Source organism: Pan paniscus, chromosome 13, assembly GCF_029289425.2.
Source record: "Pan paniscus chromosome 13, NHGRI_mPanPan1-v2.0_pri, whole genome shotgun sequence".
NCBI classification, from domain to species: Eukaryota; Metazoa; Chordata; class Mammalia; order Primates; family Hominidae; genus Pan; species Pan paniscus.
The window spans coordinates 129,570,613-129,589,724 of NC_073262.2; the positions used below are offsets into that span (position 1 = coordinate 129,570,613).

At 40.4% G+C, this 19,112-nt stretch overlaps 1 protein-coding gene and 1 non-coding gene across 8 annotated transcripts in view; one reads left to right on the forward strand and one right to left on the reverse strand.

The window, feature by feature from the left end:
* RHBDD1 (rhomboid domain containing 1) overlaps positions 1-19,112 on the forward strand; it is a 164,056-nt gene that overhangs the window by 113,637 nt on the left and 31,307 nt on the right. The gene's annotated exons all lie outside the window — the stretch shown is intronic.
* On the reverse strand, positions 18,199-18,332 carry LOC112439178 (small nucleolar RNA SNORA48). The gene has a single exon (XR_003027477.1). It is a non-coding gene; the product is annotated as a small nucleolar RNA SNORA48 (small nucleolar RNA).

Sequence of the window (19,112 nt, forward strand, 5' to 3'; positions counted from 1 at the left end):
GGTCCTTTGTCCATTTTAAAAATTGGATTGTTTTCTTGCCTTTGAGTTGAGTTTCTTATGTTTTTTATATTAATGCATTATCAGATGTATGGTTTGCAGACATGAAATTTTTCCCATTCCATCAGTTGTCTCTTCACTTTATTGATTGTTTCCTTTGTGGTGCAGAAGCTTTTTCATTTTATGTAATCTTGTTTGTCTATTCTTGATTTTGTCGACCATGCTTTCAGGGTCATATCTAAAAAATTATTGCCCAGACCAATGTAATGGAGCTCTTCCCCTCCATTTTCTTCTAGTAGGTTTACAGTTTCAGGTCTTAATGTTTAAGTCTTAAATCTATTTCGAGTGGATTTTTGTACATGGTGTGAGATAAAAATCTAATATTGCCTTTCTGCCTATGGGTATCCTAATGGCTTCCGTTTAACTCCATCACATCTTTAAAGGCCCTATCTCCAAATAGTCTCTTTCTGTAGTACTGGGGTTTAGGGCTGCCACAGGTGAATTTTGAGGATATACAATTCAGCCAATAACAATAACATAATAATACTATTATTAATATTAGTATTCTGCTAAATGCTACCAGTACTTCAATAGTTTAGTTAACTCATATTTTTTGTTCTCATACTCATTCCTGTTGAAGTGAAATTAGAAAATTTAGCAAATTAGAGTTTTGTTTGTAAAATATTCATGAAAAGATTTCAAATTAATTTTTTTAAGTGTTGGCTATTAATGACTTCTTGGTCAAACTTTAAGCTTCCTATGGGAACTTCACTGTAGAGTTCATGATTGAATATTTTCAGGGTCTTCAGTAGATATCGGGGAAAGGCCAGGGAATATGAAATCCCAAATGTTTTCCAACCCACAGTTAACAGCTAACTGTCTATATAATCTTCCAATTCAATGGAAAGGCAGAATTTAAAGATGATGTTAAGAGTAAATAAAGGAGAGTGAACTTTTATGTAAGATACAGCTCATGTCAAGAACTAAATATATTCATAGTTGCAATGTCTTTAGGTGATTTCTGAACAAAAGAGAATAACCTTTGTTGTCCGACATGTTTCAGTGAATTAATGGAGATTGTGCATGTATCCAAGGACTACAATTCAAGAAAGACCAAAGATATACTTTGCTAATAGTTTTAAATAACTAGAGGAGATGTTTCTCTCAGAAATTTTGGTTGTTCTCAACCCTGGCTATCTATTAGAATCATTTGGGGAGCTTTGTAGTTACCAGTGCTCTGGCCCCAGAACAAATCAGAATCTGTAGCTAGTGGAGTTGGGGTGAGGGAGTGTGCACAGAGATGGTAGTGTGCAGCCCAAGCACTGGAATTGCTCTATAAGCTCCCCAGGTGATACTAACAGGTCTTTATCTCCTCATCTCCTCTTAGGAGAAGAGTTCCCTGAGAATCAAAGTGAGAGGCCCACATTTATTTTTATATCTCCCAAAAAGCTGTAGCAGAAGGTAGTGGGTGCTTCCTGTTTTTTTTTTGTTTTGTTTTGGTTTGGTTTTTTTTTTTTTTTTTTTTTTTGAGGAAGAGTCTGGCTGTGTCATCCAGGCTGGAGTGCAATGGCACTATCTCAGCCCAGTACAACTTCTGCCTCCCGGGTTCAAGTGATTCTCATGCCTCAGACTCCCAAATAGCTGGAATTACAGGCACATGCCACCACGCCCAGCTAATTTTTGAATTTTTAGTAGAGACTCAGTTTCACCATGTTGGCCAAGCTGGTCTCAAACTCCTGGCCTCATGTGATCTGCCCACCTTGGCCTCCCAAAGTGCTGGCATGAGCCACCATTCCCGGCCTGACTTCTTTTTTCTTTTTAAGTTGAAGGTACACATAGTATCATCCACTGGATGTCCTCCATGCTTTATACATAATTTTAAAAATATATAGAAAACCTATATTGTGCCAGGTATGAGGAAGATAGCTTCTTCCCCTCCCCAATGCCCACCTCATGTAAAGAAAGATAAGAACCAAATTATCTGCCCTCAGGGAATGTGGTCAAATGGAAGAAAGAGAGACAGGGAGGGAGGGAGAGGGGGTGGAGGGAACTAGTAAGGCATCAACAAAAATAGCTACTACCTGTAAACTAATGCTAACCAAAGAGAAGGGCAGCAGATGGTTGGGAATGTTTAGGGATGGGGTGGGATGGGACAGGTGGATGGATGGATGAAAGGAAAGTGGTAATAGTTTCCTAATTTGTCTCCATGATGAAAAAAGAAGCCATTAAGACCAACTTTCATCACATTCCAGTTCTTATTGGAATTGATGCAATTAAGAAAATGTAAAATAGCATGTTTTTTGTGTATTCTTTAGGCTTGAGTCTTTACTTTTGAGGAATGTTAACACAATACGGTGAATTTTAATGATTACTGCTTGTGTTCCTTTCAGAAAAATGCCTTTTAACATGTTTCTTATTAGAGAGGAATGAAATTTTTTTTTCAGGTCTTTAGTGGTTAGGAAAGTTGCAGTTCACATGAGCACCAATTAGAGACGATTATAACCCGACGGTGTGGTTGTGCCATTTAAGGAGAGCTCAGCTGACACTTTTTGAAATTGTGGAAAAATGTTAGTTTGAGAGCCAAATGGCAGCGGTTTGGCCCTAGAAGAATTACACAGAGTTCTCAGTAATATAGTTATTCTAAGGCCTTAGAAATGGCCTGGCCCAGACTGCCTTGGCACTCTGCACCCTGGAAAGAGAGGTTGTTATGAGCTCAGAGCCACATGGCCTCTCAAGCCCTGGGCTTATCCTGGAATCTATATCATTACACTCCCCATTCAAAGCTGTTTCTACCTTATCACCTAAGTTTGTTTTAACTATAATATACAATCAAAAAAGTTAAGTTCTTCAGGAAGCAGTAATGCACATGCTGACCATCGTGAGCTATTCTCCAGCTACCTTAGAGGATTGTCAGTAAGATCCTCTGGTACTTACATTCGCTTTGAGAAGCATCTTGTGAACAACTACCGAGAGGTGGGAAGATCATTATTTTAAAACTTATTTTAAGTTTTAATGGGTTCCAGCGATCATTTTGGTGATGCATTCTTAAGACCCAAATTATGAAAGCTGACAACCTAACAGGTGTTGGAAGACTGCAGCAGGACATCTCTGCCATTTTACATTTAACATTAGTTACCTGGTTATTTTGGCTGCTCTCACATGTGGGAAGAGGGTGGGTGGCACCATCCTCCTCCTGCCATGGCTTCTGAAGCACAGGATGAGGTTAAACGGAAGTCACCTGCTCTTCTTCCTGGGTGGTCATAGCTTGCATTCATTTAACGACTGTTGATCGAATACCTGCCATGTTTCCGGTGCTGTGCTGAGAGGATGGCAAATAAAACAGACGGCACCCAAACCCTGAGTGGAGAAACTGGACAGCAAAGAAGACAGGGACAGGGGAGAGAGAAACAGAGATACATAGATGAGTTTTTATCATCTATAATTTCCCTTGCGGGAAAGAAGTGATTAATTATTAATAGTGAGGGTGATTGATTTTTTTAAATTCTGAATATTGATATTTCTTAGACCATAGGTTCATTTTTTTCAACAAGAATTTGTGGAGTATCTACTATGATCAAGAGAATGTGCTTATGGATTTAAGAACCCATGATTTAATAATCCCTTGTTTTGTTTTTATTATTTTATAACAAGGTAATAGTTTTTAGCTTTCCCGTGATACAAATAGACTTTAGTGACAATAAAAGTATTAGAAGAAACTAATGATTTCTAGCCGCTAGCAAACAAGTTGCTTTGTTCTTTCAACTTTTCATCTGGTATTAAATATCATTGCCCACTGCTCCCCCGACCCCCACCAACCAAAAATAAAGAAAAAGAGAGAAAGAGACGGGAGAGAGGATGAAGAGATGCACAGAGGGATAAATAGGCAGATGGATTGATAAAGGTAGTTAAATTTGGAGGCCATGCTATGAAGAAAATAAATCGGTATGGTTGAAAAAGTAATGGGATTGGGAGAGGAAACTAGGGAGGTGAAGGTTCACCAAAGACCTTTCTAAGGAGATGATAATTAACATTTAAGTTGAGGCCTAAAAGAAGAGAAGGAGTGAAGGGGGGCAGTGCTTAGGGAGAAGGAGAGAGTATGTTCATATAATACATGTTCATACACGTATGGCGGGATGTGTTAGGGGTGGGGGCAGGCACAGTGGGGAGCGTTCACCCAGAGGGACTTGCCTTCCTACAGTATCGAGGTGGGGGAGAGATTGGTGTGCTTGAGGGTACTGAAAGCAGGAGAAGTTGCCAAGCAGTGAGTCAGGCAGTAGACTGGGGCCAAGAACTCACAGGACCTTGAGGGCTCAGGGAGGGTCACTTGGCTGAGGGGGCTGTGAGCTCTTCTTTTGGATGCCCTGCCTGGCTCTGCCTAACATCTTGATGATATCATCAGGGAGATGCAGTTGTAGTGTCAGAAGGTGGGAGACAGGAGCCCTGTTTGCACACCCTTCCCAAACCTCAGTCAAGGGATCCATGTGCTTGTTTTGCAAGATTCTGGAACCACGTAAGGTAGCAAGTCACTAATTAGAAAGTTTGCGGTGTTTTGAATTAAAGCTTGTTAAAAGTTGTCAGAGCAGGTTAAGCACTCTCACCTTGCCCCAGGGGCATATACAGCTTTTCTGAATGTTGTTTTGATGTTACTCTTTGTTGTACAATATGCAGCTTTTTAGCATCTAGGGTCACTGATCTTTGAGAATGGGACCACAAAGTCATGTCAGCCCAGCTGTGTCCTCCCATCTTGGTTTTGCTGTTCACAGTAATGTATTTGCATGCTAGGGAGGCCATAACAAAATACCAAAGACTGGGTGGCTTAAACAACAGAAGCTTGTTTCTCACTATTCTGGAGGTTAGAAGTCCAGGATCAAGGCACCAGCAGGCTTGGTTTCTCCTGAGGCCTTGCCCCTTGGCTTGCAGGTAGCTCTCTTCTCACTGTGTCCTCACTTGGCCTTTTCTCTGTGCACACACATCCCTGGAGCCTCTCCCTCTGCTTATAAGGACATCAGTCCTGTTGGATTAGGGCTCCACCCCTATCACCTCATTTAACCTTAATTACCTCTTTAGGGCCGAATCTCCAAATACAGTCACATTGGGGGTTAGGGTTTCCATAAATGAATTGGTGGGGGGGACATGATTTAGTCCCTAACAAGTAATGATTATCTACCGAGTGCTTAGCACACGCAGATGCCAGGGTCAGTGCTTTACTTGGATTCATATATTGCAGTCTCCATGACAGCCCTATGAAGTCCCATTTCAGAGATTTGGAAACCAATACACAGAAAGATGAAATGAGTTGCACAGATTGTATGATTAGTGAGTGGAATTCAAATTGTGTGCTATCAAAGTACCATTGAACTTCACACTGTTTCTCAATCTCTTGGTGTCCCCTCTGGGAGTCCCACTGTGAGTGAGTGGGACTTGCTCAACTTGCTCCCACGCCCCACTAAGCTGTGCCCGCCTCCATCCTGAGGCGTGCAGTCCCACTCTGCCTTCTCCCTAGAGTCACATATTAGCATTGATGTAGTCACCTCTGCTAGCCAGTCATCTGGCCTCTCCAGACACGTCCCCCCGGCCCTTGTGTCTTTAGTAATAGCTGCAGGAGTAGGTTCCATATTTGACTGATTCCCCAGGAGACATGCAAGCCTGGTGTTATCAGGTGTTACCTATCATCACCAGTCCCCAAGCTCTCCTGCCCATGATTTCAGGGTGTAGGTCACACATTCTGCTGGGAAGATAAAAGTTGTTGTTGTTGTTGTTGTTGTGAGTGTTCGTCTATGTTTGGGCTACATCTTTTGTACTCTGACATCTTTGTTAGAATTCTGAGTGGAGAAATGACTTGGGGCCCAGAATCTTCTAATTATTAGGTTTCCTCTTGCCCAGAAATGCTAACAGAAAGATCTGTCTCCCTAGTGCTCAGAAACGTTAGGACAAATGACAAAAGCTGCAGCAAGTGATCAAGGAAAGGACACTAGCCAGAGGCAGTGAGCTGCAGGAATCCTAAGCATGACACAGAGACAGAGGGATCATGGTGTCATTGACCTGCATGGCTTCTGGCAGTTAGACCAGCTCTTCGGCAATGTGATGTTTCAAGGCCAAATCAGCGCTTATTGTGTTCCTCTGTCTTTCTAGCTTATGTGTGTCCTCCACACCTGCTTCTGTGCTCTTGTTTACTTACCACTTCAAGGTTGAAAAAGATAAGAATATTTCTTGATTGGTGGTCTCAATGACGTATCTTTGAAGTTTATGGAATTTCCCATTTGTAATAGATCTTAGCAAAAATCGATTCTATATTCATTTTAGTGATACTGCCCATGGGGGCAGAAAGGTAGGATGAAATTCACCCCAGATTCCAGTCTTGTTTTAAGCACAAATAACCAAAGGGCCCGATGTGAAGGCACATAAAGTACTTGATATGGTTTGCTACTACTGACAGTGGGTAACATGCAGGATCTGGTGTGGAACCAGCTCAGTAATCTAAATGTAAGAGCTAACACTCGAAAACTCTTAGAAGAAAATATAGATGGACATCTTCATGACCTTGGATTAGGCACCAAGAGAATAACAACCAACAAAAAATAGATAAATTGAACTTTATCAAAATAAAAAAATGTTTGTGCTACAAAGGGTACTATCAAAAAAGTGAAAAGAGGCTGGGCACAGTGACTCATGATGCCTGCAATCTCAGCACTTTGGGAGGCTAAGACATGAGAATTGCTTGAGGCCAGAAGTTCAAGACCAGCCTGAGTCTTGAAGTGAGACCTACTCTCTACCGCCCCCACCCAAAAAAAAAAGAAGAAGGAAAAAAAAAGTAGTGAAAAGATCATCACAGATTAGGAGAAAATATTTGCAAACCATGTATCTGATAAGGGACTTTTATCAAGTCTATATAAGGAACTCTTACAATTCAATAACCACAAGACAGCCCACTCAGAAACGGGCAAATGATCTGAATAGACATTTATCCAAAGAAGATGTACAGAAGTCCCATAAGCACATGAAAAGAAGCTCTACACCATTAGCCATCAAGGAAATTCTGATCAAAACCGCAATGAGATACCACTTCACGTCCACTAGGATGGCTATAGTAATTATTTTTAAAGGCAATCTTAGGCTAGCAAGGATAAAGAGAAATTAGAACCCTCACCCAAAACTGATAGGATTGTAAAGTTGTATAGCTGCTTTGGACAATAGTCTGGCAGTTCCTCAGAAGGTTAAACATACAGTTTAACCTGAATATATTAATCACCAATTTTTAAGAGAAATGAAAACATATACCTACACAAAAACTTGTATGTGAATATTTATTTTAACATTATTCATAATAGCCAAAAAGTAGAAACAACCCAAATGCTGATCAAATTGATAAATAAAATGTGGTATATGCATACAATGGAATATTATTTGGCCCTAAAAAGTAATAAAGTGCTAATACAGGCTACAATGTGGATGAACCTGAAAGTATTATGCTAAGTGAAAGGAGCCAATGACACATGGCCACATTATATGATTCGATCATATGAAGTGGCCATAATAGGCAATCCATGAAGACAGAGAGTGCATTGGTGGAGCCAAGGCCTAAAGGTAGTGGGGTGGGCAGTGAGAGAAGAAATAGGGGGTGATTGCTAATTGGCATTGAGTTTCTGTTTGGGGGTGATAAAGATGTTCTAAAATTGATTGTGGGAATGATTATACAGCTCTGTGAATATCATAAAAAGCATTGAATTGTCCACTCTAAGTAGGCGAATTGTGTAGTATAGAAATGAAATCTCAATGAAGCTGTTGAGTAAAATCTCAATGAAGCAATTATTTTTTCTTAAAGTAGGTACATCATCCTAATAATAGAGGAGAAAAACTGAAGTTTACTATATGGTATTCCAAATTGAGCAGTTTGAGTTTAGGATGAAGGATTTTTCTGTGTGTGTGTGTGTGTGTGTGTGTGTGTGTGTGTGTGTGTGTGTGTAAATCTGGAATATTGAAATTTTAAAGATGCCAGATTCTTGGGACATATCTTCTTTTTCACAGACTCCAGGAGTTGGATACCCAGTCCCCAATCCCTCTTTGAGTTCATTCCCTTGATTCAGTTAGAGCTAGACATAAGACTTTTTTTCTTCCCCTTCTGCTCTTTTGAGATCTCTTAAAGGATTTTAAGATTTTATAAAACCATACTCTGGTTAGCGCGATAAACCTCAAGGATCATAAGGTATATGCCCGGAGCTGCCTTATCTGACTGGTAATAGTTCTCTTTAGCATAGAGCAGCCTCAGAAATCTAAATGTCTTCAGGAGCCGAACAGATAACCAATAAATCTCATTAAAGCAGTGACAAATTGTGGGGCCTATTGAGTCTCGGTTTCATAACTGAAATCTGGGTTGTAGTACACAGGTTGTTCTAGGAATAATGATACCTTCTTTTTGTAAGGATCAAATGAGATGGTGTTTAAGAAGGCACCGTATAACATGTAGCAAGCTATACAGTTATTAATTTGGATATGAAATGAAGTCTGCTCTTTTCTCAAAAAATTTGTAAAGATTAATTGTTATCATTTGATTGATATATAACCCATAATCAAGATAATTAACATAGCCATCACACCCAACAGATTCATCTGCCTCTTGGTAATTTATTCCTACTCTCCTCCACCCTTATCCCCTACCAGCCACTGGTCTTCTGTCTCTATGGTTTAGTTTGCATTTTGTACATTTTTTTGTAAACAGAAACATACCACATATATTTTTGTTGTCTGAGTTAATTTACTCAGCATAGCTACTTTGGAGTTTATCATGTCACTATGTGTGTTAATAGTTCATCCCTTTTCATTGCCAAGTAGTAGTCCATTGTACAGATATACCATAATCTGTTTATCCATTCACCTGATAAACATTTGGATTTCCAGTTTTTGGCTATTGCAAATAAAGCAGCTATGAACATTTGTAAGGACATATGCTTTCATTACTGTTAGGTACATACCTAGGAGTGGAATCGTTGTGTCATGTGGAAAGTGTATGTTTACTTTTTTGTTGTTGTTTGTTTATTTTTTGTTTTGATATGGAGTCTCGCTGTGTTGCCCAGGCTGGAGTGCAGTGGCGCGATCTCGGCTCACTGCAACCTCTGCCTCCTGGGTTCAAGCGATTCTCCTGCCTCAGCCTCCCGAGTAGCTGGGACTACAGGCACCTGCCACCATGCCCGGCTAATTTTTGTACTTTTAAAGTAGACATGGGGTTTTACCATATTAGCCAGAATGGTCTCAAACTCCTGACCTTGTAATCTGCCCACCTCGGCCTCCCTAAGTGCTGGGATTACAGGCATGAGCCACCGTGCCCGGCCACATTTATGTTTTAGTAAACTGTCAAACTGTTTTCCAAAGTGCTGGTTCTATTTTACATTCTCTCCATCAGTGTTTGAGAGTTCGAGGTCCTCCCTATCCTCCCCAACACTTGCTATGGTCAGTCTTTTTAACTTAAGCCAATCAAGTCGATGGTAGTGCCATCTCATTGTGATTTTCATGTATGTTTCCCTAATGAATAATTATGTTGAACATCTTTTCTTGTGTTGATAAGTCTGTTACTTTGGCATCACTTCACATCCAGCCTACTCTGTGCATAAGAGAATTTCACTCTTTTAACTGATTGCATTGGAATGCTGACCAACATGTCATTAGGAACAACTGTGGATTTTCTGTTACTTTGTATTTAACTGGGCATGTTTGTGAAAGGATCCAGAACATCCTCCAACTTAATTTTCTTTGTATGTGTTAGGTTATTTCGATGCTCTAAAATTTTGACCAAATTGATTTTTAAGGTGTGGCCTGATTTCAAGGCAAAATTAGGGGTTATCAACTTATTTTATTAGATGTCTAATTCTGTAAATGAATATATATACAGAAGTGGATTTCCACTTGAAATAAGCTGTAATATTGACATCTCGCTATATTCAGAAATAAGATGTTTGAGTTGGGAGGGACCTTAGCAGTCACTCTCTTCAGCCATTCCCTTCATGCCCCCTGCAGCACTCATAAGGGGGTTCATCTTTCCACTGTCAGAGATTCGAGTATCTGGAAGGACCTTGTACAATAAGCATACAACAAAAAAAATTCTCCTTTTGTAGATGGTTGCTAACTGACCTTCATTTGAAATTGTTTTATGGTAGTTATTTGATGGGAGTTATCAGGTGAGATTTAGCCAGCCAGAGCAAGCACTGCCTATTAAGAATTTCATTGCTGTGTTTTTAAATATATGTAAAGCGTAAAAAGGGGTGGGGGAGTAGGCAGAAAGAGCCTAGAATCTGTATTCCCCTCAGTCCGTGATGAAGGAAGCCCTTTGCAAGCCTTGGTTTCACAACCTCAACATGGCATGGGCTTTGCAGTCAGTCAGGTCTGAGTTGGAATCCCAGCTCTGCCTCTCCTTCTCCATGAACGGGGTCATGAGGGATTATGGGTATTTTGTGGGTAGGGAGGTATATTATACCCTCCTCGTGGGGCAGCTGGGATGCCTACCTGAGATAGGAGATGGAGGGCACTGGCACCAGGAAAGCACTGGGTCTGTTTCCTTTTCTTACCTCTTTCTCTTTCTCCTCTTCCACATGTTTTCTCTCATCACTTATCTTAGGTCACTTATAGAAATCGTTCTTTTTACTTCTATTTCAATCAATTTTGGAAATTTCTCCAAAAAGATAGTAATGGTAATGAATACTTAAGCAGTAACATTTAGCAAGTCCCTTTTATGTACCAGGAATATCAAGTACATTTCATGCATTTTTTTTTCATTTACTTTTCACAAGAACTCATGAAGTAAGCTGCAATTAAGGCAGAGAGGAAACGGAATGAGTGATGGAGTCAAGGTGTGAACCAAGCCCTAACTGGCCCCAGAGCTCTTAATCACTCTGTATATTGCCCCTATATCTAATTTTAGGAATGCTCAGTTGTCTGTGTTTCCACCCCCATCCAGATGATGATAATATGAAAACAGTAACAGCTGGTGCATACCTCGCACTGAGCACTGGTCTGCCTGCTTTCCACATATTAACTCATATAAGGCTCACTGTAACCTGTCACAGGTTCTATTGCTGTCTCCATTTTTGTGATCCCCATTTTTTAGGTGAGGAAATGAAGGTGCAGAGACGCTAAGTAACTTGCCCACTTACTCAGGTTCACATAGAGTTACAATTGATGTTCAGTCTGTCGTTCCTAATGCCTCAGGTGTCTTTCCCCTATCACTTCATCATTTCTTAAAATTCATTTTAAGCCCATTTCAGACCAATCAGAGAAGAGATGGGAACTCCCTCCTGCTTAGCTTAGACATCCGAGCTACTCTTTCCAGTAACCTGTAGAATTCTTTCCTTATCCTTGCTGCAGTCTTTCTAAAGTGGTGATATATTGGACATTTCATCCAAAGGCTGAACTGAGACTAATGCCTAAGCAAGAAAGAAAAAATAGCAAATTCATTAACTAGGAATCTATTTACAGTCAATTCCCAAGGCTCATTGTGCAGTCAGTGGTTCTGCATCATTTAGAGTTGCTAATAAATTAAAGTCTTTGCGTCTTTCCAAGTGCCTTGATATTTACAAGTCTCATATTTTACCATAGGAAGTGGCTTCAACAAGCATATTCATGTGTTGACAGTTCTAATTAATACAAGTAATTAGCCCTGACAGAACTGTGAAAAGGAGACCCATTCATAAATTTGCTAATTATGTTACTCTGCTCAGAATTTAATCGCAGTCTAGTCTTTAATCATTTCTGTATATGGGCAAAAGGCCATCTTACTAAATTCTTCAGGCTTTTACATTTACTTCTGGCAAGAGGATTTTACTGAAATTAATTTGTGGCTGCAATTTAATTTTCCAGTATGCAGGAACTGGTAAAGAACACAGATTATAATCTTTCTGGAAAGAAACAAGAAAATGAGAAAAGGCAGACAAGGGAGGAGGAAGGCATCAAGTACATACCATATGCTTTCTTACATGTAAAGCTTGTACGTTTCTACCTATTTTGATGCCTTTTCTGAAAATAAAGATAGTCTTATTTAGGCCACTGGTAGGTTTATGGTACAGAAAATTTGAAGATGGTTGGTTACTTTGATCCAAAGTTGAGCCCTCTTCTCTTGGATGTAAATAGCCTACTTTTTCAAGTGCTTTTGTTCTTGAGCAGGGGTTCTCAACCTTGGCACTATTGGAACTTTGGGCTGGATGATTCCTTGATTCCTTGTCGAGGTGAGTGTGACTGCCCTGTGTATTGTGCAGTGTTGAGTAGCATCCCTGGCCTCTACCCACTAGATGCAAGCGCACCTCTCCCCTAGTTCTGACCCCCAAAAGCGTCCCCAGATGTTGCCAGTTGTCTCCTGGGGAGCAAAATCACCCCTGGTTGAGAACCGCTATGCTTGAGAGTAACTTAAGATAAAAAGAAGAATCCAGTAAAACTTCTATATAGAGCACTTATAGCAGCTGTAGCAAAATCAGTAAAGCACCTTTTCTTGGAATCATTTACCAGGCATCATGATACAGAACTCAGATTTGGAATGATATTCCTTGAATTACAATACTTCCTTCCTACTTTTTCAGCATTAAGCTCCCTCTGGTCCTCTTAGATAGAAAGTAGAGTTGTGCTTGGTAGTAAAGTAGCTTATCTAAAACCCCTTTACTTTTCTTTTTGTTAGTAGATACACTGGGCTCTCCATATTCATGGATTTAACATTTGAAGTTTTGACTACTCGCGGGTGACCCCAGTGTTCTGAGTAATCAACTCCCAGTGTTCTTTGTCTTCCTTTCCAGTTCATTGATTCCTTACTTTGTGGTCTTGCTCTTCTCCCTCCACTGCTTAGACTTCTGGTCCTTATAAATACCTTCCATGCCCTTGCTTCTCACCCTTCTTCCACTTACCTGGAAAAATCCCAGACTTGAGTGAGCCTGGCCACTAGGCTTCTTGGAATGTGGATCTGGCAGCTAAGCCTTATTAGAGAACATGACTCAGCAGAGCAGACTGAGCCTATTATACATGCACATTAACCTCTCAACTATCCTAGACCTCCCTAAGAAAATGGAATCCACCCCTAGGCAATGCCCCCAGCCTCCCATCATGAAAACTACAAACGAACCTATTCTGTACTCACCACCCCCTACTTAACTCCTTCCTTCCTGACACCTGAGCAGGGAAGTCTTCTTCCCTTATCAAAAGCTAATCCTTCACCCACCTACCCCAGCTTCTCAGAAAAATATTTTGTCATTGATTATCCCCTTTTCCCTTGTGTCTTCAGCCTCTCAGTCTCTACTGGATCCCTCCCATCAACACTGAAAGATATTCTTAGTCTCTCTCCTATCTTGAGAGAGAGAGGAAGAGAGCAAGTGAGTATGCAGTAACACACAGCAGCCTTTCAGTAACCATCCTTCCCCGTTCCATTTACATTCATATTGTCCTCTTCAACTTTGAATCTTGCCTCTACTACTACAGTCATGTTGCTACTCCCATTAGTCCAATGAAACAGTTCTAGCTAAGATCCCCTGCACCCTCTATGTTGCTAAGGCCTGGAGTCACTTTCCTTCCCCAAATTTACCTAACATAGTTAACTACTCCTTCCTTGAAACCATACCTTTTTTCTTTCTTGTTTTCCCAATGTCACACATTCCTGGCTTTCCTACTATGGTCTGGTCTCTTTCCTGGGTCTTCTTTGCAGGCCCACCCAACTCCACTTTACCTTTGAACATCAGCCTTCCTAATGACTTAATTGTAGCTCTTCTTTTCTTCTCCCAAGGCTTTAGTTGCTATTTATATGCTGGCAACTTCCAAATTTATCTCTTCAGCCCAGTTTTCTTTCTGAGCCTCTAAAATTACATATAAACATATTCAAGGACATCTCAGATGCATCATGTACAAACTGAATTTATAATTCTTTTATACCTTTGCAACTCATTCCTTTTGGCCTTTTGGACGTAGTGAGTAACCAAGCCTTCTTGATGGTAACTCAAGATACATCTCAAATCCTTTCACTTCTTTTTACATCCATTAATGAAAGCCACTGTTCTTTACAAATGGATAGTAGAAGGTGAGGATGTAGAAATAAGAGCCAGGTCACACAGGGCCTTTTAGGCCATCTAGGACTCTGATTTTTCTCTGAATGAGATGGACCCCATTAGAGGGTTTTGCTCAGAGGAGTAACATAATCTAACTCAACTTAGAAGGACCACTGTGGCTGCTGTATTGATAATAATTTGTAGAGCATCATAGTGGGTTGAATGTTATCCTCTGAAAGATATGACCACCCAGAACCTCCAAGTATGACCTCATTTGAAATAGGGCTCTTTGCAGGTAATTAAGGTAAGGATCTCAAGATGAGATCATCCTGGGTTAGGGTCAGGTGTCCTGATAAGAGACAGAAATGAAGAAAGCAGACACAGATGAATGAGCCATGTGAAGACAGATTGGAGAACAGTCACAAGCCAGGGAACACCAAGGATGGCCAGCACCACCCAAGCTGGGCTAGAGGCATGGAATGGGTTCTCCTGCAGAGCCTCCAGAAGGAAGCAACCCTGCCAACAACCTTGATGTCAGACTTCTGGCTTCCCAAATTGCAAGAGAATAAAGTTCTGTTGTTTTAAGGAACTCAGTTTGCAATAATTTGTTATAGCAACCCTAGGAAACTGATACAAGCATCAAGGGTAAAAGCAGAAGGCCAGTAGGAGTCCATTGCAGTAATCCAGGCAAGAGAGGACTGCGGCTCCACTTAGTAGCTGTGGAGGAGGTGTGAAGAGGTCAGCTTCTGGACACATTTTGCAGTAAAATGAAAGGATTTTTTGACAGAATGCCTGCAATTGTGTGAGAGAGAAGTGAAGAATGACTAAGGTTTTTGGCCAAAACCACTGGAAAGCTGAAAGTAGTTCAGGTTTACAGGAATTAGAGTTCAGTCTCAGAGTTGTATACATTGAGAGAATTAGTAGAGCTCCATGTGCCATCATCCTGGAGCCCTGTTGACTTTTAGGGATGGCACCATGTTTGAGAGGCTACAGAGGAGACCCAGAGCCAGTAAGCAAGACATAGAGTTTATAGAGAGGACTTACAGCATAGTCCAGTGGCAGCGGGCTAGACAGGAGAACCGCAATTGCTTGAAAAAGCACGAAGTTTATAGCAAAGACACAATGAAAAAAAAAAAACACGGGCCGATATCACTGATGAACATAGAAAAATCCTCAAAAAAATACTAGCAAACTGAATATAGCAGCACATCAAAAAGTTAATTTACCATGATCAAGTAGGCATCATTCCTGGGGTATAAGGTTGGTTCAACATACGCAAATCAATAAATGTGACTCGCCACATAAAAACCATATGATTGTCTCAATAAATTGCTAGTTTTTCCAGCATTATTTAGGAGACTAGTTAACTACTCTCCTAAATAAATAGATCCTTGATGCTACTCATCTTGGAGCTATGGAGAGTTCCCCAGGTGAGAAGCAGGTCAATCACAAGAAATGCCTGCAATTTGGACCATCTGTCCTTGCACTCTTCACCGTAAGGCTCATCCTTGGTATCAGTTTTCTCTGCCTATGGTACCTAACTATATAGAAGGGATCCTCCTAGGGGCCTCCTCAGTAGCCTGAAAGCAACACTGTTCAGTAGAAGTATCTGCAGTAACGGACATGCTCTGTGTTTTCATTGTCCAACATGGTAGCCACTAGCCACAAGTGCTGAGCATGTGGAATGTATTTACAAATGGATAGTAGGAGGTGAGGATGTAGAAATAAATACAACATAGTGCAACTGAGGAATTGAGTTTTCAGCTATGCATAATTTTAATTCATATAAATTTAAATAGCTATGTGTGCCTGATACATAATTTTAATTCATATAAATTTAAATAGCCATGTGTGCCTGGTGGCCATTGTATCAGTGCAGATCTAGAGCATTGGTTCTAAAAGTGTTGCCTGGAAGCTTGTTAGAAATGCATATTTTTGGACCCTGACCTCAAACTCCTGGACTCAAGCAGTCCTCCCACCTCAACCTTCTGAATAGCCAGCTGAGACTACAGGCATAGGCCACCACATTCTTTTTAATTTTTTTTTTTTTTTTTTTTTTTTTGGTAGAAATGGGAGTGGGGTGGGTTGTGGGGAGGTTGGGAGCATGGGAGATCTACTGCACCAGAAGCTTTGCGTGTGAGACCCGGGATTATGTGTTTTAATAAGCTCTGCAGATGATTCTGTTGTACAATAAAATTTGAGAACCATTGCTGGGTCCCACTCTCAGAGTTCATGATTTAGTTGTTCTGGGATGAGGTCTGAGAATTTGCTTTTCTAACAAATTCCCTGATGATGCTGTGATGCAGATCTGGAAATCATCTGAGAACCTGTTATAGAAGATGGACCAACTCTTTGTGAGGTGGCCCCCGTTCCCAAGAGTAAATTTCATAAATCCCACATAACAAATATTTCAAGTCAGGATCTCCCAAGTGTACCCTCCATACTTGATGAAAATCTTCCTAGCTTTTTTCCCATGATCTGGTAACAAACTGTGTCTGGCTTATAGGAGGGCTGTTAAGTACTTGTTGAATTAATAAAGAGATTATATAAATTAGCCTGAATAAAATATCTGAAGTTGAGAATTCTTTTTTTCTTTATTTTATTATTATTATACTTTAAATTTTAGGGTACATGTGCACAATGTGCAGGTTTGTTACATATGTATACATGTGCCATGTTGGTGTGCTGCACCCATTAACTCGTCATTCAACATTAGGTATATCTCCTAATGCTATCCCTTCCCCCTCCCTTATCCCACCTATAACTTTCTGCATGTGATGGCTTTTTGGCCTTCATGATAACCTGTTAGTGGAATTCCACTTTTCTGATCCGTAATTCTACAACTCGTTGTAGAAGTCATTGTTGTAGTAATTTTTCTGTCTGTAGCTTGATAAATTTTAATTGTTATAGTGGAAAGAAGGTAATTCTTAACTAGAGAAGGGTGTAGTATGTCCACACCCCCAAGAGGCATTTGCAAATGTGTGTGTGAGAGGGCTTTGGGGTTGTTGAAATGATAGGAGTCAGGGTAGAGGGGTTACAATTTTCATTCAGTGCCAGGGGCCCAGGAATGTTAAATACCCTGCAGGCACAGGACTGTCCTGTACAATGAAGAGAAACTCTGTAACCTGTTGGTAGGTGACAGTAATATTTCTTCAGTAAAATTACTTCTAAGGCCATGACTCTCTTTTGCTAGTTATATCTCTTCATGAGCATTTTGTATGAGTTTTACTTATCTCATAGGAGGGTGAAACACCCTCTGTCCTGCTCTTGCATAACATAATCTAATTCTTGCAGCAAATATTTAGTGCTGTGTAGTTTACAAAGATAGGAGACATGAGCCTACCTACAAAGAAGTTACAGTACCAGCAATAAGCTGGAAATGATATAAGAGTTGTATAAACTGGAGGAACCCAGAGGGGATATTACCTGGTTTATCAGTTAAGGTTGAACCAGGAGACAAAACCAGTGGAGACATATATTAAGAGCTATTATTGCAAGGAAGTGCCTATGTGATTGTGGAGGCTGACCAGGCAAGTCCAAAATCTGTAGGGCAGGCCGTCAGGAAGGGTGAGCAGGAACTCTCAGGCACTTGGCTGAAGCTGTAGTCCACAAGCAGAATTTCTTCTTCTTCAGGGAAGTTTCAGCTCTGCTCTTAAGGCCTTTTAACCGATTGAATCAGGCTCATCCACATTATCTAAAATAATCTCCCTTAAAGTCAGCTGATTATGGACTTTAATCACATCTACCAGATGCCTTCACAGCAGCACCCTGATTAGTGTTTAATTGAATAACCTGAGATGGTGGCTTAGCCCACTTGACACACAAAAAAGAGCATCGCACTTGGAGATTGAATGTTTGCGCACTCTCTCCGAAACATGTGGCATTTGTTCTGACCCTTGAAAATGGGGAATTTTTAAGTGGGGCAGTTGGCATTCTAGAGGGGGTGACTATTAAAAATTAGCCAAAGGAAACAATAAAAGAAATCAAGGCATGAAAGTATAATCGGTGTTTGCAGAATGGCTAGTTGTTGCTATGCGGCTTTTCCCTGAACCTCAGCTCTCAATTTCCTCATCTGAGGAGTGGGTTCAGTACTTGTCATAACTGTCCTCCAGGATGGAAGAAGATGATATTTGGGGGTGCCTTTTGGAAACAGTAAACATTGTGAATGCTAAGGGATTTTTTTTCTTTCTTTAACCATCCATGTGTCCAAGGTATGGACCAGTCATGGACACAGGCCAAAAGCCAAGCCGGGATAAACAAGGTGTTGCTTTGTCTCTGGCTAATGTGAGATGGGCTCCACCAACCAGAAGCTACTCTTCCCATGTCAGAACACTGAGGTGTTTTATAGTCATGGTGGTGGTGACAGTAGCATTGGTGAGAGTGTGAGGTTGGTGTGATGAAAACCGAAGGCTCGGCGGGTAACAGAGAGCCTGATTGTTGCAGACTTTGTCTAAAATTTGTGTTTTTAAGAAAAAAAAAAGTGACATTCTCTTGACCTTAGTTCCTAATGGGCTAAAAGAATGAAAAACATCCCTGTATATAAGTCTGTGCCCAACTGTCACAAAGCAGCAATAGCCATTTGCTCTGGGCTAAGACAGCTCAGCCTTTTTTTTTTTTTTTTTTTTTTTTTTAAGAAAGTAGACCTGTTTTTGATACTTGAGATATTAGGGGTGAAGGAGAGTCATTTATTATAAATGTGTTGAATACTTTGCCTAAATAGGGAAAGGGAGTTAAACTACATCCAAGGAAGCTGTTCCAAGTTTCTTAGGTAATGGCCATTAAGGCCAATTGACTCCGTCACCAAAGAAAGCACCAGAAAACGTGAGTCCCATTTGACAGACTTCTTTCCTTTTCAGAACTGTGTCCTACAAACCAAACAAATCTCCCCCAATTGTTAAAGCCATATGCATTTTGAAGGAAATGTAATCCATATGTTCCTGAGTCACTTATGCCTAAGTCATTAAAAAGTTATTTTTTAAATGTGATTTCATGTTTGAAGTCATTTTAGAGTATTTTTAGTAGACTCTCATTCTTCATAATGCTAAATTTTTCTTGGTTTGTTTTCTTGTTTTATTTAAACACACTGTATATCATCTTAACACATCCTGTGGT